The following is a 21,161-nucleotide window of genomic DNA, read 5'->3' as shown; positions in this document are numbered from 1 at the left end:
GGTGGAGACCACACTTCCTGTTCCGCCCGGACCGGGGAAAAGGCGGGGTGACTATCACGGCCGCCTTCTTGACTCCGCACTGACTTGGCAACCTTAATAACCTTAACTCTCCCGGGGCCTGCAAGACGTCGTCATCCCCGCCCCCTCCGTTCGTGGCCCCGCCTTCCGAGCTTCACCCTCCCGACTTCCTGGCTCGTGATCCTCCTCCTCAGGCTCGTGATCCTCCTCCTCCTCCCCCCCCTCCCCCCGCCTTCGCCCTCCCTCTGTGGCTGCTTGGTCTTGTCTTCCGGCCGCCGCCCTCTCCTCCCGGGGCGGCGTCACCTTGTACTTATGCTAAATATGTAGGTGGCATATTTATATTTCTGCTTAAACACACACGTGTGTGTGTATATATACATATATTTACATATTTAACATATATTGGAGTACTTGCCATCTAGGGGAGGGCGTGGGGGAAGGGAGGGAAAGTTGGAACACAAGGTTTTGCAAGGGCTAATGTTAAAGGATTGTCCACGCGGATGTTTTGAAATACAAAGAGCTTTAATAATATATATGTGTGTGTATGCGTAAGTACGTGCATGCATACATGCCCACGCTGGCTCAAAAATCTTGTTGCCGTTTTAATAGCTTAATTGTAAGTAGGGATTACGTCATTCTGTGTACTTGAATTCACAGAGCCTAAAATGACGCTTGCCATCTTGGTGCGGGGGCAGCAATGCAGTGAGCACCCGCACAAGCTGCCCGACCCTGGGCAAGGCATTTAACCTTGCCGGCACAAAACTGGGGAAGGAAACGGGAAACTACTCCAGTACCTTTGCCTCATGAGCATTGGTGCAGGACTCGCCAACACACTGGTGCTGATTAAGTTGCTTACTAGCTGTTCCCTGAACTTTGCCTTTGCAGACTCCATATCTGCCTCATAGAATTCTTTCTTTTCTTCAAAGAATCATCCTGAAAATTATTTACCTCTCTGTGTTTGTAGTGAGTCAATTCAAGCATCTATGAAGTACTGTAAGAAACAAAATATCTTATGAAGGGCTCCACTGATTTACCGATGAAGGCAGGAAAGATTTGTTACATTCTTGCAAGAATGGGTGCCTGGGTTAGTAGACACACGTTTGAACTCCAAAGGCAGTATTTTATTTCCTTTCCTGAAGCACAAGTCCCTTCCCTGATTCCCCATTAATTGGATGTTATAACAATTACAAGACATGAATCTCTACCTGTCATTACATAGTCAGTCCCTGCCCAAAGGAGCTTCTATTCTAGAATATTCTAGAAGGAGGTAGATAACAGAGGAGGGCCAAGAGCTAAGAACAAATCATTTTCAAATCTCAGTCCCAGCGTCCAAAAAGCCTTTTGGGAGAAGATAGCTTCCACCCTGGATTATTCCTTGATGTCCAAGTGCGTTTCAGTTTTCTAATTTGTTTCATTTCTCCAATTTAATTTTCATACCTGGAAACTGAAAATGCCCATCCATTTCTCATGGTGCCTTCTATCTGCCAGCTGCTCGGGATGAAACTATTTGTTACTTATCATAAGAAACAAGAGGAACACGTAGAAGAAAATGTAACAATGTAACGGAAAAGTAATCGGGAAAGAGATTGTCATCCAGGGAAAATTAAGAAGTCTCATGGTAAAACAAGTTGAGAATAGAAACTAGGTATTCAATAAGGTAGAGCCCCAAAGGAAGGCACAGTAAGGAAATGGAATATCATATGTAAGATTTGAAGAAGGGAGGGAGGGACAGTTGGGCTGAATTCCAGAATTTGTGAAGGGGAATAAAGTCTAATATGTCTGGAATGGTAGGTGGATAATAGATTCTGAAATACTTTAAAAGCCAAAGGAGTTTATATTTGATCTTGAAGCAAGAGATACTGATCCACTTTTGAGCAAAGGAGTGATATGATCAGACCTGTGCTTTAAAAACTGTGGAAAGTGTTTTAGAGAGGGAAGAGTTGAAACACTGACACCAATTAAGATTTTTTTGGAATAATTTTAACTGAAATGGTAGCCATTTAAGTGAAGAACTCTATATGCCCTCCATCGAGCCTATCATTTTTGCCAAATTTCTAGCATAGTGCTTTGTACATAATAGGTACTTGATGTTTACTAAATATAATCTGTTAAAGATAATGCTACTCTTCTATCGCATCTAAATTTGCAAACTCTTAAGTCATCCTTGGCCTTTCACCTCTATGGTCCAACATCCAGCCTAATGGGCTACAAGCTATTCTTTGATGTCAACAGTTAATTTCCAACATTTGGATGTTCACATAAACTGTTTCCCAATTTTGGAATGCTTTCAATAAAAACCTTAGCTTACTCTGAGGCTTAGCCCAGATACCACATCCTCCAAAAAGCTTTACATGATCTCTCAATTTATACTGTGTTTTTTTTCCAGCTTATATTTTACCACCACTGTCTCCTTTCAAAAACCTAAATGAAGGAACTTTTTTGTTTTTGAATGCCTGGTATTTGGTGTTTTTTTGGAATAGATGCCTAATGAAATCAACTAAGTCATGCTGAAATCTAAATGAAGGAGAGTTATATGAAACAATTCTGTAAGTCAATTGGAGCCTGGTTATAGAGGATTTTTAATGCCAGGCTGAGGAATTTATGTTTTATCCTAGAAGCAATATGTAAGAAATAATATAATTAAACCTGGGCTTTAGGTGGCTATATAGAGAATGGATTAGAGTAGGGAAGGGTGAAACAGGGAGGTCAGTTAAGGGGAAGTGATGATCTGAATTAGGGCATTAAATAATCCAGTAAAGATTTGAGGGAGGGGTTGTTTTTTTTTTGTTTTGTTTTGTTTTTAATTTATTCTGGATAGCTTGGTAGGAGATGAGAGGTGGAAACAGAAAAGAGAGGTATATGGAGATAGATGTAAAGGATGTAAGGACAAATAATGAGGTGTTAATGCAAAAGTTCTTACCTAGGCTATTTGGATAACTTTTATTTTAACTGCTTTCCCTTTTAATCTATATATTTTATTTTATGCATTTAAAAACATTTTTGAAATGGTGTCCACAGATTTCACCACACTGGCAAAGAGATCAACAAGGGAAAAAAGTTTAAGAACCCATTCATTAATGTAACAAGGGATAAGTCTGTAATCCCTTTTTAAAAGTGTGAATATCTATTTTTACTAAAGAAGCAACTTGAAATTAGCAGGGTTGAAAATTTGGTCATTCCTCATGGACCTTAAAAGGCTGAGTTGGTAGCTCTTTAACTAGTTCATTGGTTTGAGCCAAGAGTAGAGGTCTCTACCCCTGAAAAGAAATACCTCTTAAGGGAAAGGAGATTTTTCTCTCTTCTTACCCTCTATTCCTGTATCAGCCATCTCATTTTGAAGAGGAGCCTCTTATCATTTAGCATTTTGAGAGAATTTTAGACACAGCTGACATATATAAAGAGAAGTATAAAGATAGATATTCACTCAGGAAACAGCTTCAAGAAATGGGACTTTAGGCATCAAAGAGAGTTGGAAATGAATTAGGGAAAAAACCTAGCCCTTGAAATCAGGTTCAATAAGGATCTTTGAAATCCAGCTAAGCAAACTAGCAGAGATGGCTAACCCCCATAAGGAGCTTTATGGGGATTTTTCAAAGGAAAAAGGACTTGCAGGCTCTGAATTACCAGAGCTGTGAGTTGTTTTGGCCAAATGTGTTCCATTCTTCTCAAACATCCCTTGGACACTGTGTATTTTTGAGAGTGTATGCCCAGAGTATGTGAAGAATATTTTGCAACTACTACTTTAATTATACCATATTAATAAATTCCTTTATTAAAAGCTGCTTGCTTGTTTTGATATAAGTAATGCCCTTCCAAAGGCTTCAAATAAAAATTTACACACTAGTGAGGGCCTATGAGTTATACTGTTAGGAGTGGGTATCAGCAGTGTACCCCCTGAACTTTTAGCAAATAAATACCTTCTAGGGAAGTAGGTCAAAAGAGGTGCTACATTGCTAAGAAAATATTAGGAAGTTGTTTAGATATGGGGAGAAAGAGAGAAAAGGCCTAGCCTTTGCACAATCTATAACTGCATTTCTGAAATTCATTTCCTTATCCATTTTAGAATTCTCAACTTCCTTCAAGGCTCACTTTAGATGCTATCTGTTATCTCTTCAAATTATCTTTTATTTACTTATCTATGCACTTATGTTCCTTAGTACTATCTTCAGGACATAACTGATTTTTGTTTTGATTTTATAGCAACCATACCTTGTATGTATATATAGTTGGCACCTAATAAATTCTTGTTGAGTTGAAAAGTCAAAGATGTCTCTCAGATTTACAAATTCAAGTGACTAAGACTATAACAGTACACTCCTACATAAAGAGGGGAATTTGGAAGCAGGATAGATTGAAAGGAAAATAAATTTTGTTTTGAACAGGTTGAAATTGAATTGCCAATTAGATATCAATGAAGAAATAAGCAGCAGGAGTAATGATACAGCATTAGAATTCAAGAAAGAGAATGGGAGTTGGGAGAAATCATCTGCCTAAAGATGATATTTGAACCTAAGGAGGTTAATGAGATCATCTAGAGAGATAAATTTAAAAGAGAGATGATAAGATGACCCAGAAAGAGCCCTAAGGTAGTGATTCCCAAGGTGTCTTTGGTTCTTCAACCCCATTTCAACAACAATAAAAAAAAAAGGTGTTGGACCTCCAAACATTCAAAGGTAATTTAATATATTACTCTTAATACTTTTTGAGATTTATTCATTAAGTGCTTATAAAAACTATCATTTTGCACTCCAAAGTCTCCAAGTTAAAATTTATATAACTATAGTTAGAAGATATAAAACATTCTACCAATGAAAACTCTAAATATAAAATTATAAAACTATGAAATAATGATAAAACTTTATAAAATAATATATTATTAGAACATCCAGTAAGAAGTAATCCAGAAAGACCTTATACTAAATTTCTTTATTTCACAAATTTTGTTGAACATAAATAATTTTTTAGTGAAATAAGTTACAACTTGGAAGATGTTTAATGAAATATAACTATAATATATAAACCTAATTTCTATACTGAATTTTTTAAAAACAAAAATTCACAGTATTTAGTTCAGTACCAGATAAACTCAATCTAAAATCTCATTCCACAATGAGTTTATCACTGTATTTTGATTTTAAAAAAAAAAGTAAAAATGCTCACTCACACAAGTATGTGGTAGAAAATGATAGAATTTTAAAAACTGTCTTGCTAACATGTTATTTTAGCAATCTAAAACAAAAGATAAAAATGAATAGTTACAAGATGAAATATTTTCTTTTCTATTGGCTAATGACAAGTACTGTATTAAATGATAAATGTACTTATAATGCAGTTGCATTTATTCCTTTGGTTTTTGAAAAAAGTTTTACAAACTAACCCTTATAGGGAAAGATTTTCTTCAGATGTTACTTTCTTCTTTTCCATGGGCATAATGGCTATTATTCTCCTGGAAACTATTGAATAAAATCTTTCATTTGAAAATCCACTAGGTTAAAGAGCAGTAATATAGGGAGGAAATCAGAATTTAAATAGATAATTGATTAAAATAAAACAAAACAACCTTACCACTGAGGTACTCTATAATGTGTTTCTGAAGAATATTTCTGATGGTCTCTAATGGTTTCAATATGAATCACAATGCATGCCCAGAAATCGTTTTCAAACAGTCTAACATTTTTGATGCAAGAATTCTTATGATTGGAACATTTTGATCAGCTAATCAGGTGTAATTACAAGGTAATTTAGGGGAAAGAGAGAGCTCCTTTGGGATAGTGTACAGAGAGTATTTGCTTGTGTCTAATCATATACTGGACATCTGTACCTGAATGTCAAATTCTTGTGGCAGTATGGAAACAATTTGATGACAGGCTGGGATATTGAATTTAGAAGTATTCAGTTTTATATAATTAATACAAGAACACCAAAATTGTTATGTACCTGATCATGACAGTTTCAAATTGCAGCAAAAACAAACATAATGCTCAAACATACACATGCTTATTATCACAGAAGAAAAATGTATTTATAAAATAACCAGGCAATGATTTACTATTTAAGAATCCAATAAAAAAAAAATTTAGCCCAATCTCCTTTGATCATCATCAAACTACTAAATGGAAACCACTGTCCTAGAGGATATCTACAATAAAAGAACAGGAGATGGTTCAAGCAAAGGGTATTAAGAAAAACTGTTTAAACATGTTTGAAAACCAAGCAAATAGTGTTGCAGAACCCAAGGAAAAAGAAAGTGTCTAAAGGAAGGGTCTAAAGAAAACATCAAAGATAATAAGGACTGAAAAAGACACCAGATTTTAATAGTTTAAAAATTGTTAACTTTGAAAGGAATTGGTTATGGTCAAATAATGAAATCAAAAGCTAGATTGTAAGTGATTGTGAAGTGTACTGGTAGTAAGAAAGTAGAGGCAGCTGTTCTTTCTATGAGTTTGACAGTGCTTCAATCCACATTTAATCTCCATAGTTCTCCCTCTGGATGCAGATGACATTGTCCATCCATAGTCTATTGGAATTCTCTTAAAACACTGAATTGTTGAGAAGAGTCAAGTCCAACACAGTTGATTATCACATAATCTTGTTACTGTGTACAAGGCTCTTCTAGTTCTGCTCACTTCACTCAGCATCCGTTCATGTAAATCTTTATGTTGCATTGGATGCTCTGTTTTAATGTCTGAGTAAGAGACAAAGGTCAAGGACTCATGCTTGTCATAATTAAATATCACTGGGTAATAGTCATACTTAGCAGTCATCACACTTCTCAGAGATAAATATATTAAAGAGTAAAAAAACTCATAAATATGTGTGCCTACATATGTGATTATGTATATATATAGAAATATATGCATATACACATGTATATCTGAAATCATCATGCTTTTACAAGCATCATTAATTGATATATTGTGGCTGACGCAAAAGAGACAGTTCCCATTGGCAGAAAAATTAACCCCATGTACCCAACTATCATTTCCAGGACTATCAAATTCTGATATCCATTGGCCAAAAGTTATCTTGGTATCCCATGAAATACTGCTTGGTTTTTCATCAACTTCTTTAATATAGGCAGAATGTACACTTGATCTCGCAAAAGCCAGAAACCAATAAAATATTGTTGAAATGCCCATCTAAACTAAAGACAATAGAATGAATTGGCTTTTTTTTTTCCCAATTTATGCACACATATTTATATAATTATTGTGCTGTACAAGAAAAGTGAAATCAAACCAGTTTTTTAAAAAACCCAGCAGCAGCAGAATAAAATGCAAGCAAGCAACAATGAAAAGTGAAAAATGCTATGTTGTGAACCACACTCATTTCCCATAGTTCTCTTTCTGGGTGTAGCTGATTCTCTTCATCACTAAACAATTGGAACTGGTTTGAATCATCTCATTGTTGAAGGGAGCCATGCCCATCAGAATTGATCACCGTATAGTCTTCTTGTTGCCATGATCTCCTGGTTCTGCTCATATGAATTGGCTTTTTTATTTGCTTATTCACCCACAAGTCATTTTTAATCTCAAAGTAGCACACAGAAATCAATTGAATTCTACTAGCAAATTGAGTTTCCTGGAGAGACCACTTTACAAAAGTGGCTGAATTAATCCTTAGGTTCATCAGAGGTGGTCTCCAGATGCAATCTTTCTGACTCTAGACATGAGTTCTATAGTGTACACAATTTGATCACTCTTGGGAATCCCATCAACAAATACATGTAATGTGTTCATTGTGTTCCTTTCAAATATGGGCTTTCCATCCATCCATTCCTGTACTTGTAGAGACAGACTTCATGATTATTAAGATTAAGGGTAATCTGTGTACAATGAAGCATGGCAAGTTATTGATTCTAGAAAAACTGATATAAGAATATTATTTTTAGGGTTTTTTAAATAGAAAAAAGTTTGGATGGAAAGGGTGCAGATGAGCCGCTTGAGAAGAAAAGATTTGTGAACTCTGGTCAATAACTGCAAATAAACTCTAGTCACAGAAAGAAAATGGAGACCAGCCCCGTCTCCCTTCAGATTTCAATAACTCCTTATTTACTGGTTTCTTCCTTGCTGTTTATAAATATAACTATTCTTTTCAAAGTTTCTTTGTCCTATATTTGCTAGATCCTATTTTCCTATATTGCTTCTCTCTTCCTCAGCCAAAGAATAAGATGCCTCTACTTGGTTCTATATTCTTTCCTCTTATTTTGCAATCTTTTGCAATTTTGCTTTCAATATCACTCAACTGAAACTGCTTTCTCAAAACTAACTAGTAATTTTTTAAGATCCAAATCTAATGGTCTTTTCTCAGTCCTCAAGTTTCAAGACTTCTCTTTAGAATTTGGCACTATTGCCCACCCATTTGTCACTATTGAATATTCTCTCCTAGCTCTTTCTGACAGCCTAACTGTTCTATTTTGTAATACCATGACCATATCACAATTTTTAAAAGGGTTGTACCCGTAGAGTCTGTCCTGGACCCTCTTCTATATTTTAGACTTTCACTTAGTGACCATATCAGCTGTTAATATCAGGGTTATCATCCCACGTAGATGACTCAAATATAGATATATGTGTAGATAGACAGATAATCCATTTCAGTCCTACATCACCAAAAGTTATTGGACATTTCAAGATAAATATACTAGAGCCTGTCAACTCACTAGCATTCACTAAATGTCTCCTAGGGTCTAGGAACTGTGCTAAGCTCTAAGGATACAAAGAAAGATAAAAGGCAAAGACTTTAAACTCAACAAGTCTAAAATAGAATTATGTTTACCCTCACACTCATCATACCTCTTTGTAACCTCCCTATTTTTTTCCAAAAGCACAACAGTCTTTTTGTTTCCCAGCTTTGTAACCTCAGTATTATCCTCAACTCCCTTCTCCTTCATACTATTTGTCTCTTGAGTTGCTAAACATGATCACTTCTACCTCCAACAGTATCCCTCCTAGCTGTTACTGTTTACTCAGCCACCATCTTAGTTCAGGACCTCTTCAGCTCTCATCTGGATTATAGCTTCCTAATTGATCTTCTCTCTGATCTACCTTCCATATAGCTATCAAAGTGATTTTCCTTAGTCTCAAATCTGTCTGACCATGTCATTCTCTCTCCTATTTAAAGTGCTTCTGAAAGACTTAACTCTTTTTTTTTTTTATTTTTTATTTTTAATTTAATAGCCTTTTATTTACAGGATATATACATGGGTAACTTTACAGCATTAACAATTGCCAAACCTCTTGTTCCAATTTTTCACCTCTTACCCCCCCCACCCCCTCCCCAAATGGCAGGATGACCAGTAGATGTTAAATATATTAAAATATAACTTAGATACACAATAAGTATACATGACCAAAACATTATTTTGCTGTACAAAAAGAATCAGACTCTGAATTATTGTACAATTAGCTTGTGAAGGAAATCAAAGATGCAGGTGTGCATAAATATAGGGATTGGGAATTCAATGTAATGGTTTTTAGTCATCTCCCAGAGTTCTTTTTCTGGGTATAGCTAGTTCAGTTCATTACTGCTCCATTAGAAATGATTTGGTTGATCTCGTTGCTGAGGATGGCCTGATCCATCAGAACTGGTCATCATCTAGTATTGTTGTTGAAGTATATAATGATCTCCTGGTCCTGCTCATTTCACTTAGCATCAGTTCGTGTAAGTCTCTCCAGGCCTGAAAGACTTAACTCTGATTATCCATGATTCTAAAGGATTGATAATAAAGAATGCTGTCTACCTTATGATGGAGAAGTAATAAACTAATATGCAGAATGAGACGTATTTTTGGACTATGACCAAAGAGAATTTATTTCTTTTTAACATCTACTGGTCATCCTGCCATCTAGGGGAGGGGGTGGGGGGGGTAAGAGGTGAAAAATTGGAACAAGAGGTTTGGCAATTGTTAATGCTGTAAAGTTACCCATGTATATATCCTGTAAATAAAAGGCTATTAAATAAAAAATAAAAAATAAAAAAAAAAGAGAATTTATTTCTTTTAAGTATGCTTATTTGTCATAAGACTTTTGTTTCCTTTCTTTTTTTTTCCATTGGTGAGAAGAGAGGAAAATGGAAAAATGAAAAACAAATCCTTGGTAATTTAAAAAAAATAATTTTAAAATATTGTCTCAGCAGGAAGTGATGAGAGCTTGAATTGTTAGTGGAGAGGAGATGGATATGAAATATTTTATAGAGAATATAAGACTTGGTTGATGATTGGATGTTAGGGAAAGGGAAGAGTTGAGGATGACTTGAGGTTTTGAACCCCCATGACTGGCAGGATGACAATATCATTAAATAAGGAAGTTCAGCAGAGGGGAATGTTTTAGAGAAGAGAAAATGAGTTCTGTTTTGGTTGTTATGAATTTGAGATAGCTATATATATTTAAAGATATCAAATAGGAAGCTGGTGTTGCAGGATTAAAGTTTAGTAAAGAGACTGGGATTATATATTTTGTTCTGGTATTCCTCTGCATAGAGGTGAAAATTGAACCAATGGGAAATCAAAATCTATGAGAGAAGGAGAGTATATATGGAGAAAGCCCTTGACAGAGTTCTGGAAAATACCCATTCAAAGGACATGGAACAAGGATGACAATCCAGCAGAGGAGACTAAAAAAGAATTGAGCAGATAGGTAGAGAGAGAACTAAGAAGACAACTTATATGAACTCATGCAAAATGAAAGGAGCAGAACCAGGAGAACACACTGTACATACTAACAGCAATTGTAAAAATGTAAAGATGTTTAATTGTGAAAGACTTAGTTACTCTGATCAAAACAATGATCCAAGACAATTCCAAAGGACCCATTATGAAAAATGCTATCCATCTCCAGAGACCAAATTGATGAATTTTTAAATACAGATTGAAAAATAACTTTTTTACTTTATCTTGTTTTATTTTTTGTCTGTTTTCTTTTGTAACAGTGCTAATATAGAAGTATGTTTTGTGTGACTTCATATGTATAATCAACACCAAGTGCCTTCTCAAGGAGAGGACATGAGTGAGAGGAAGGAAGGAAAGAAGAGAATTTGAAACTCAAAATTTAGAAAAATGATTGTTAAAAATTATTTTACATGTAATTAAAAAATATTTAATAAGATAAGCTATTATGTCCGTGACATGAGAAGAGAACCAGAAGAGAACTGTGACATAAATAGAAAACTAAATGCTACAAACTCTGTCAAGGGTAGGGATTCTTAACCTGGGATCCATGGACCCTTAAGGGATCCATGGACCCTCAAGGAATCCATAGATAGATTTCAGGAGACCCATGAACTTCTATGGGAGAAAAAAAAATTCATCTCTATTTTCACTAATATCTAACTGAAATTTAGCATTTCCTTTCATTGTGAATGTAGGAAATCACCATTATTCAAAGAGGAATTCATAGGTTTTACCGGATTGCCAAAAGAGTTAATGAATGGTTAAAAATCCCATAGAAATTTAGATTATAGGAAGAAGTGGTCAACAACATCCAAAAATGCAGAGAGGCCAATAAACATAAAGAGAAGATGCTATTAGACTTAAAAACTTATCAAATATTAGAATCCTTGGAAGAAAAATTTTAGTTGAATGATGGGGTTGAGAGTGAGTGGTAGGTATGAAATAAGAAACTGTAGTAAAAGGGGTAGAAAACTTTTATGTAGACATTTGCCTGTGAAAGGGAGAAGAGATATAAGATGATAGCTTGAAAGGATAGTGGAATGAATGAAAGGGTTTGTTTGTTTGCTTAAGGTAGAGGAAGAGTTCTTCATGTCTAAAAACATTTAAGGAATGAGCCTATAAACAAGGAGAGATTAAAAGTTATACAAGATTATTAAATCCTGTATTTGTCAATCTGTCAGAGAGGGATTGGAAACTACACAAAGTAGTGAGATTGATGTCTACAAAAAGGATTACCTCTTCCTCCAAGATTAGAACAAAGAGGTATGTTGTTGAGATGACTTGAAATACAGAAGTAGGGAGAAGAGAGCTTATAGTAGATGAGATGGCCTCAATATTTTTTAGTAAAATCTTTGGCAAAACCAATGCAGACAAGATTAGAAGGGGAGCAATAAACTGGGGGGAAAATTTCTACATTCAAGGGTTCTGATAAAGGCATCATTTCTAAAATATGTAGAAAATTGACTCAAATTTATAAGAATTCAAGACATTCTTCAATTGATAAGTGGTCAAAGGATATGAACAGACAGTTTCCAGATGAAGAAATTGAAACCATTTCTAGTCATATGAAAAAATGTTCTAAATCACTATTGATCAGAGAAATGCAAATTAAGACAACTCTGAGGTACCACTACCTCAGATTGGCTAAGATGACAGGAAAAGATAATGATGAATGTGGGAAAACTGGGACACTGATACATCATTGGTGGAGTTGTAAACAGATCCAACCATTCTGGAGAGCAATTTGGAAATATGCTCTAAAAGTTATCAAACTGTGCACACCCTGTGATCCAGCAGTGTTTCTATTGGGCTTGTATCATAAAGAGATCTTAAAAGAAGGAAAGAGACCCACATGTGCAAAAATGTTTGTGGCAGCTTTTTTTGTAGTGGCAAGAAACTGGAAACTGAATGGATACCCATCAGTTGGAGAATGGCTGAATAAGTTATGGTATATGAATGTTATAGAATATTATTGTTCTAAACAATAAAACAATCAGGAGAATTGATTTTAGAGAATCTTGGAGAGACTTACACGAACTGATGCTAAGTGAAATGAGCAGAACCAGGAGATCATTGTACACAGCAACAGCAAGATTATACGACGGTCAGTTTGAAGGATTTGGCTCTTTTCAACAGATGATTTAGGCCAGTTCCAATTGTTCAGTGATGAAGAAAGCCATCGCTACCCTGAAATAGGAATGTGAAAACTAAGTGTAGATTATAACATAGTATTTTCACTCTTTTTGTTGTGGTTTGCTTATTTTGTTTTCTTTCTCATTTTTTTTCTTTTTTGATCTGATTTTTCTTATGCTGCATGATAATTATGGAAATATGTATAGAAGAATTGCACATGTTTAACATATATTGGATTACTTGCCATCTAGAGGAGGAGGTAGGGGGAAAGAGAAGGAAAAAATTTGGAACACCAGGTTTTGTAAGGGTGAATGTTGAAAATTATGCATATGTTTTGAAAATAAAAAGCTTTAATTTAAAAAAAGTAAAGTGATTGTCCAGAACCTCTGTTGAGAGGGAGAGTGGCAGTATGAGTAGCTTCAGAGAATGTATAGGATAGACACTAAAGGAAGTAAGATAAAGATAATCAGGGAAGAACAAAAGAACTGGTGTGCAAATGTGAGGACCCAGGTAATGGATTTAGTAGTCATTGAATTTGTGTTCAGAGAGGGGACTTGAAATGACTCTAAAATATGAACATTCCTCATTGTGGGGTAGATGAAATATGCTGAGATAAACTAAGCTGTTAGTCATAAGATATAAAGTTATCATGAGTTGAACTTAGAGAAAAGTGCCTAAAAGGACATCAACTCAATCTCCAACTCATAAATTGGGAGAAAGATACAGAGGATAAAGAAAGAGAGGGAAAGGAAGGGAGAAACAGAAAGAGAGAGAGAGAGAGAGCAACTATGAGTTAAGTACCCCAGTTCCTTGGGAAATAAAGGAGAATGACTAGGAGTCCAGTATATCATAGCAACAAGGCTGTGGCCCAATAATATAGATTCTTAAAGGATGATAGTTGATGAATAATGATAGAGAAAGAATATGGAAAGACACTGGGACAAAGGAGTCTACCATCTTAGCAATCAACACTGGAGAGAGTAGCTAGAAATATTATCTCTTCTATAAAAAACTAGATTTCCATGAGCACAAAAGGATGGAAAGAAGAGACTGAAGATGAAATTTTTTTCTATTTTAAGTAATAAGATTGGGTTTAAGAGGGCAAGTCAACAAACATTTATTAACCAAGACATGGTGCTAAGTACTAGGAATATAATAAAAGGCAAAACTAGTTCCTGTCCTTAAGAAAATCACAATTTAATGTGAGATACAACACTCAAACAACTATTTACCAATAAGATACATAAGACAAATTGGAGCTAATCAATAAGAGGACAAAAACATCAAGAGGATAAGGAAAGACTTCTTATGGAGAATGGGATTTTTAACAGAGACTTGAAAGAAGCAAAAGAAATTAGGAAACTGAGATAAAGAGTAAGAAAATTCTGGACGCGGAAGACAAACACTGAAAATGCCCAGAGTTGGGAAATGGAGGATCTTCTTCCAGGACCATCAAGAAGTACTCCTAGAGTACATAGAAGGGTATAAAGTATTAAGAACATTGTTTTTAAAATTAATGCTTTCCCAACATGTATCTTTATTTCTGCTGGCACACTTATACTAAGGCATTCAGAGCTTTGTTCCTCACCATCTGATTTCCAGCAAATCTCAACATGGACTCCATTATGATCTTTTAGATGCCCACAATCCATAGCTGTCTTCGATACTCCTATACCTAAAATGGAAAAGACCAAAGGCAAACAATGGAGTCCTGTATTCATAGGCCACATGTTGGTCTCCTCTGAGAGAGACTCTTCCCATGCAGAGGTTTTTATAACATAACTACTCCCTTGTCAATGGCAAGTTCCACTAAGAAACTTAGCCTGAGTTTTCTGCCTTGTTAATTGTTAACTTCCTTTTGGAAATTACCTTTCCAGTCAATGACATAATAATAAAATCTTTGGTTCTTGATTTGGAGATACTCTAAGTGTATACCTTTTTTGAGACAATTCCAATATATTTTTGGGATCCAAGTCTATATCCCCATCATTTGGTGGCCCATATGGAGAGACTCCTGAAAACTCAATACATTCTGCGAGAGTTCAGCACCTCTACAACTGTGTACCTATCAGTGACATGCAAGTGAGTAGTATTTAAGTAAAACTAGGCTGTGCAAAGTCATCAATTTCATTTTCTCCTCCAGAGACTTCAGGATCCAGTGGTAAAATATAGATCAGGACAACTGGAGATGACCCCGGATACAGAAAATATAGATATTTATACACATATATAAATATATACTATATATGTATGCTTATATGTGTATTGTATATATGCCATATGTGTGTGTGTGTGTGTGTGTGTGTGTGTATACAGACAATTCTTATGTTATGTAAATTCACATTATATACATTTGATTTTAGGTAGAGAATTCTGAAAGAAATCCTAATTCCAATTCCAATTTTAAAAGTGCAGGGTTTCATTACATGCAAGTGTTGGTCAGGAGAAACTGAAGACATTGAAACAGCAAAGAAATTCCCAGAGTTCCTACAAAAAATAATAAATGAAGGTCCCTACTTACTTGAATATAGACAAAACCGACCTATTTTATCATAGAATACCATCTTGAACCTATATCTCAGTGGAGGGAAAAAACTATGCCAGGGCATAAAGCTTCAAAAAATAGTTACTCTTTTTCTTGGAGGAAATGCATCTGGGACTTGCAAATTAAAATCTGTTCTTGTACATCACTTAGAAAATCCCAAAGCATGGGAAGAAATCAGCAATGCACACTACCTATATATTATTTCACTAACCCTAAGGCAAAGATAACCTTATCATCTTTGAACAGTGGTTTGTGTACTCCTTCCTTCCTATTGTCAAAGTAAAAAAAGTTTTCTAATAAAAATGGCATTTCTTTTGAGATACTACTTATTTTGGATAATGCCCCAGGTCACCCTCTCCAATTGGATGATTTTAATAAAAATGTAAAAGGGGACCTACTTTCTTCCTATGTTAGCACTACTTTTGCCCAGACAATTTCAGCTTTGGAAGCAGAAAAAGACTTATTGTTGAGAGATTTCTGGAAATCCCCTAATATTTATCTTGCAATCCAAAATAATTCTAAGGCATGGGAAGATATAACAGAAATAGAGTTTGGAAAGAGAAATGTTGAATAAAACAGAAAGGAAGTTTGGGGGGAAAGCATGCTTAGTGTCCATTCCTGTAGAGTTGACAAAGATGAAATATTAGATTTAACATCTACTGGTCATCCTGGCATCTAGGGGAGGGGGTGGGGGTGGGGGCAAGAGGTGAAAAATTGGAACAAGAGGTTTGACAATTGTTAATGCTGTAAAGTTACCCATGTATATATCCTGTAAATAAAAGGTTATTAAATTAAAAAAAAATAAAATAAAATAAAATAAAATAAAATTTAAAAAAATTAAAAAAAAAGATGAAGTATTAGAAATAAGTAACAAGACTGTAAAATTAATACAGGAATTGGAGCTAGAAGTAGATAAGAATTATGTGAAATTGATTAAGGTTCATGGAAAACAGTCAAATGAGGATTTGATGGAATTGCTATCTGCAAAGATTGCAGAAGAAGAAAGGAAGCTTCAGAATCTGAGGTCAAACCAAAAAGGTTCACAACAAAACAATTGAGAAGTATTAAGTGAATTTTATTCTTGTATTGGAAAAATGGATTCAAATACTTCAAGATTTTTTTAAGTTCAAAGACTAGTTGAAGACAATATTGTTTGCGGTTGTCAGAAGAAAAAAAAGAGAGAGAGGCATTGTTCAAACATTCCTCAATAGCTTCATTTAAAAAAAAAAAAGTCAAAATTCTCAGACAAAGAAATTGAAACTATTTCTAGCCATATGAAAAGATGCTCCAAGTCATTATTAATCAGAGAAATGCAAATTAAGACAACTCTGAGATACCACTACACACCTGTCAGATTGGCTAGAATGACAGGGAAAGATAATGCGGAATGTTGGAGGGGATATAGGAAAACAGGGACACCAATACATTGTTGGTGGAACTGTGGATACATCCAACCATTCTGGAGAACAATTTGGAACTATGCTCAAAAAGTTATCAAACTGTATATATCCTTTGATCCAGCAGTGTTACTACTGGGCTTATATCCCAAAGAGATCATAAAGAAGGGAAAAGCATCTGCATGTGCACAAATGTTTGTGGCAGCCCTCTTTATAGTGGCCAGAAATTGGAAACTGAGTGGATGCCCATCAATTGGTGAATGGCTGAATAAATTGTGGTATATGAATATTATGGAATATTATTGTTTGGTAAGAAATGACCAACAGGATGATTTCAGAAAAGTCTGGAGAAACTTACATGAACTGATGCTGAGTGAAATCAGCAGGACCAGGAGATCATTATATACTTCAACAACAATACTATATGATGATCAATTCTGATGGTCGTGGCCCTCTTCAACAATGAGATGAAATCAAATCAATTCCAATAGAGCAGTAATGAACTGAACCAGACACACCCAGGGAAAGAACTCTGGGAGATGACTAAGAACCATTACATTGAATTCCCAATCCCTATATTTTTGCCTGCCTGCATTTTGGATTTCCTTCACAGGCTAGTTGTACAATATTTCAGAGTCCAATTCTTTTTGTACAGCAAAATAATGGTTTGGTCATATATACTTATTGTGTATCTAATTTATACTTTAATATATTTAACATCTACCAGTCATCCTGCCATCTAGGGGAGGGAGTGGGGGGAAGGAGGGGAAAAATTGGAACAAAAGGTTTGGCAATTGTCAATGCTGTAAAATTACCCATGCATATAACTTGTAAATAAAAAGCCATTTTAAAAAAAGGAAAAAAAAGTCAAGAAACCAATCACCAGTGATAAAGGCTAGATTAACTATATTTATTCTATTGAAACTACACTAACTTTACTGCACAGTAGTGTACATACTTTAAAATCAACTTTACCTGTCATTTTGTAATTATTGTTACAATATTTTATATGTCTGTGTTTTAGTACATTTTATGACTTGTATAAAATTATATGTTTTTATTACATAGGCTAAGTGAAGTGGGTGGATATGGGCAAATTTGCATTAAGTAAAAATCACATAGAGGTCTGCAGAAAGGTCCTTAAGTATAGCAAGGACTATTTGTACAGATAAGCAATACAAATGAACATACTGGTCACCCATTCTATCTTTCCAGCATTATTGCACATTTTTCCCTTTCTTGCATGCTGTAATCAGAGGCATTCTAGACTCAGCTAGAACTGAGAAGAGAATATTGTTAGATTTTAAGTGTGTTCATTTATACCTCAGAAACTGGCAAATGTTACAAATGAGGATTTTATTTATTGTTCTGTTGATTAACTAGACTTAAGGAGACTATGAAGAAAATGTTTATGATACAGATTAAATTTTAAAAGTGTGTTAATGCATGCTTTCTCCTCCCATTTCCTACCTCCACCCCCCCCACCCCCCAGAGCCCCAACTGTTAAATATTTACTAACATATTCTTGGCTGTGCTTCAGCCAAAATGACCTTTTTTCTATTGCTCATGCAGGGGATTAGATTTTTCTATCTCAGTGTCAGTGTCCCTTATGCCTAAAATTCATTCCCTCCTTAAAACCCCTTGTTGTTCTTCAAGGCTCACCTCAAAAGCTGTCTTCATAGCTTTCATCCTCAAATCACTGTTTCTCTTTTAAGTACACCTATTTGTGTTCATGTTGTTTCCTCCAGTTACATAGTAACTTGCTAGATGACAAAGTCTGTTCTTGCTTTTGTCTTCACATTGCCTGACACATAACAGACACTTAATAAATACTTGTTAATTAATAAATATCCCCTCTCCAAACAGATAGGAGCTGGAGTTGGTGGTAAGATAAGAGTTCGGTTGAAAGTCTGGATCCCCAGGGACCAACAATTCACAGGCGGTATCAGCATCATCACACTTTTTTCTTCTCCTTTACTCTAGTCACAGCAAAAAATATCTTGTAGACTTAAATCCATTTCCTTCTGCCCATCCCCAGTTTAGCTTTCTCTCATGCATCTTTTCTTTCATTCTCTGCAGATTCTTTCTTCTGTCCACAAACATATGTGATTTCCTCAATCCTAAAAAAAAAAATTTTAAAGACTTTCCTTGAATTTTTTGCATAGCCACATCCAACTACCCATAATCCTGTCTCTCTCCTCTTTACTGTTAAACTGCTGTGTCTAAGTTGTGGCTTCTCTCATATCTCTACATCTTTAATATCCACTCTTTAATTTGTCTTTCTGGCCTCAGGTCTTCTCCATTCTTTTGTATTTAAATAGTTATCCACAATCTCCTGTAATCACCAAATTAAGTGGGTATTTTTCAGTCTTCATTTTACTTTAAGTAAGCTTTTGACAATGTTGACTCTTCCCTCTTAATGGATATTCTCTCTTCTCGTGACTTCAGATCTTCTACAGCATGCGGGTCCTTCCCCAAACATTCCTTCTTTTTTTTCTTTGTCTACCTTTTTCTACCTTGCTTCTTAATGTGGATATTCCTTAAGGATCATCTTGTCAACCTTTTTTTCTCTCTCACTCTTATCTCAATGCCTTAGGAAGATTGGGAATACCAAAGCCTAAAACAAGGAAACATAGAATTGATAACAAGAAAGTAAGTTTTTGAAGGGATTTAAAAAAAAAAAAAAGGCAATCTGTGAAAATGGTGGAAATAGTTCCTAGGGACCTGGTGGAATTGGGTTCCTTTTCAGCAAACTTTTGAAGTCTGGTAGGTTTTTTTATGAGTCTAGCAGGATTAGGCAGTGGGGTCAGGGAGGAAGGAGTCGTGGACATGGTAAACTGATCCAGATTGATACTAATGTAATGGAAGAAAAACTCTTGAGGAGTTAGAGGGTAATTGATATTTAAATTCCCCATCATCTGGTAAAGGGTTCAGTATTTATGTCATTACTGTTGGTCTTGCTAAGACTGGGTGACTTCCCTATCAAGAGGTTTTGAGCTTCCTCTGTGCTTTATTATCTGTTTGAGAAAGCTACTGCACTTCTGAGGAGTCTCTTCTTCAATCATCTCATTCACTCCCAAACCTCAACTACCTATGCAGATGACTCATAATTCTTTACCACCAGATTAGACTTCTTCAGAACTACAGACTCATATATCTACTTAGACATTACACTTGAAATTAAAACTAATCATATCAAAAATAATTTTTTCTCAGTTCCCCTAAACCACGACCTCCTACTGACTTCACTATTTGTGACCATGACATCATTCATTCAGACTCCCAAGTTTCTAATTTTGTGATTTTCTGTGACTTTTACTCTCCTTTAGCATTCACATGTAACTGATTCTCATGTCTTATTGACTCTAAACTCCCTCTTCTCTATTCCTGTTGACAAGCTTATTACCTCATCACACACACACATTTGCACAATTACAATATTGCAATAGCCTCTAAATATGTGTCCTCTTGAAGCTTTCTTTCATAAACATAAATCTGGTCATATTAAAAAAAAAATCTCCATTGTTTTCCTTTGGAAACCAGGAAGAGCAAAGTATATAGAATGCTAGAGTAGGACGTGGGCTGGTCCCAAGATCCTCCAGAGAGCTAGTCTGGACACTATATTTTAATCCACCCCAGTGTAAGGGCTCTAAAAAGCAATGGTACATTTTGTTTCCCCCTCCTCCACAAATTGGGGAGAAGACTTAAAGAACCTATATCAGGGCAGCTAGGTGGCTCAATGGAGAGAGCACTAGCCCTAAAGTCAGGAGGACCTGAGTTCAAATCCCATCTCAGACAGTTAACACTTCCTAACTATGTGACTCTAGGCAAGTCATTTAACCCCAATTGCCTCAGCAAAATAAAAACTAAAATAACTATACAGTGTTTTGCAAACTTTACAGTGTTTTGCAAACTTTATTGTGCTATATGTAAATGATGGTTATTATTATTATTACTGTCCATAAGATCTATATCAAACTCCTTTTTGCATTCTAAGTATTCAAAATCTCAAGCATCCTACTTTTATAGCCTTTGCTTTCTCTACACTCTAGCCAAACTGGGCAATTCTGTGTCTAGAATATCAACTGCCACTTTTTACGATTGCACTTTTGCCCCTAAGCCCAAAATGCTCTCTCTCCCTCCTTTGCCCACCTATCACATTTGCCTACTTAATTTTTGCCTAGTTTTTCAAAGTCCCTGCACCTGTGTCATCTCCTTCGGGGAGACTTCTCTAGTCCTTCCTTTCCTTGTTCCCGTTCAGAATTCACATAGCACTTTGCTTTGCAGATGTCTGACACAAGCCACGTCATTAGTGCATGTTATAGTTATTTTTGTTTGTGCCTCATCCCCCTTTAGATCATAAGTTTCTTGAGGATTCAATAAGTTCTGAATACGATTT

At 35.4% G+C, this 21,161-nt stretch overlaps 1 pseudogene; it reads right to left on the bottom strand.

Moving 5' to 3' along the window:
- Positions 1 to 102: 102 nt before the first annotated feature.
- On the bottom strand, positions 103 to 21,072 carry LOC116423629 (annotated as a pseudogene).
- Positions 21,073 to 21,161: the final 89 nt, after the last annotated feature.

This window comes from Sarcophilus harrisii, chromosome 4 (assembly GCF_902635505.1).
Source record: "Sarcophilus harrisii chromosome 4, mSarHar1.11, whole genome shotgun sequence".
Classification (NCBI taxonomy): Eukaryota; Metazoa; Chordata; class Mammalia; order Dasyuromorphia; family Dasyuridae; genus Sarcophilus; species Sarcophilus harrisii.
This window is presented reverse-complemented; position numbering and strand designations above follow the sequence as displayed.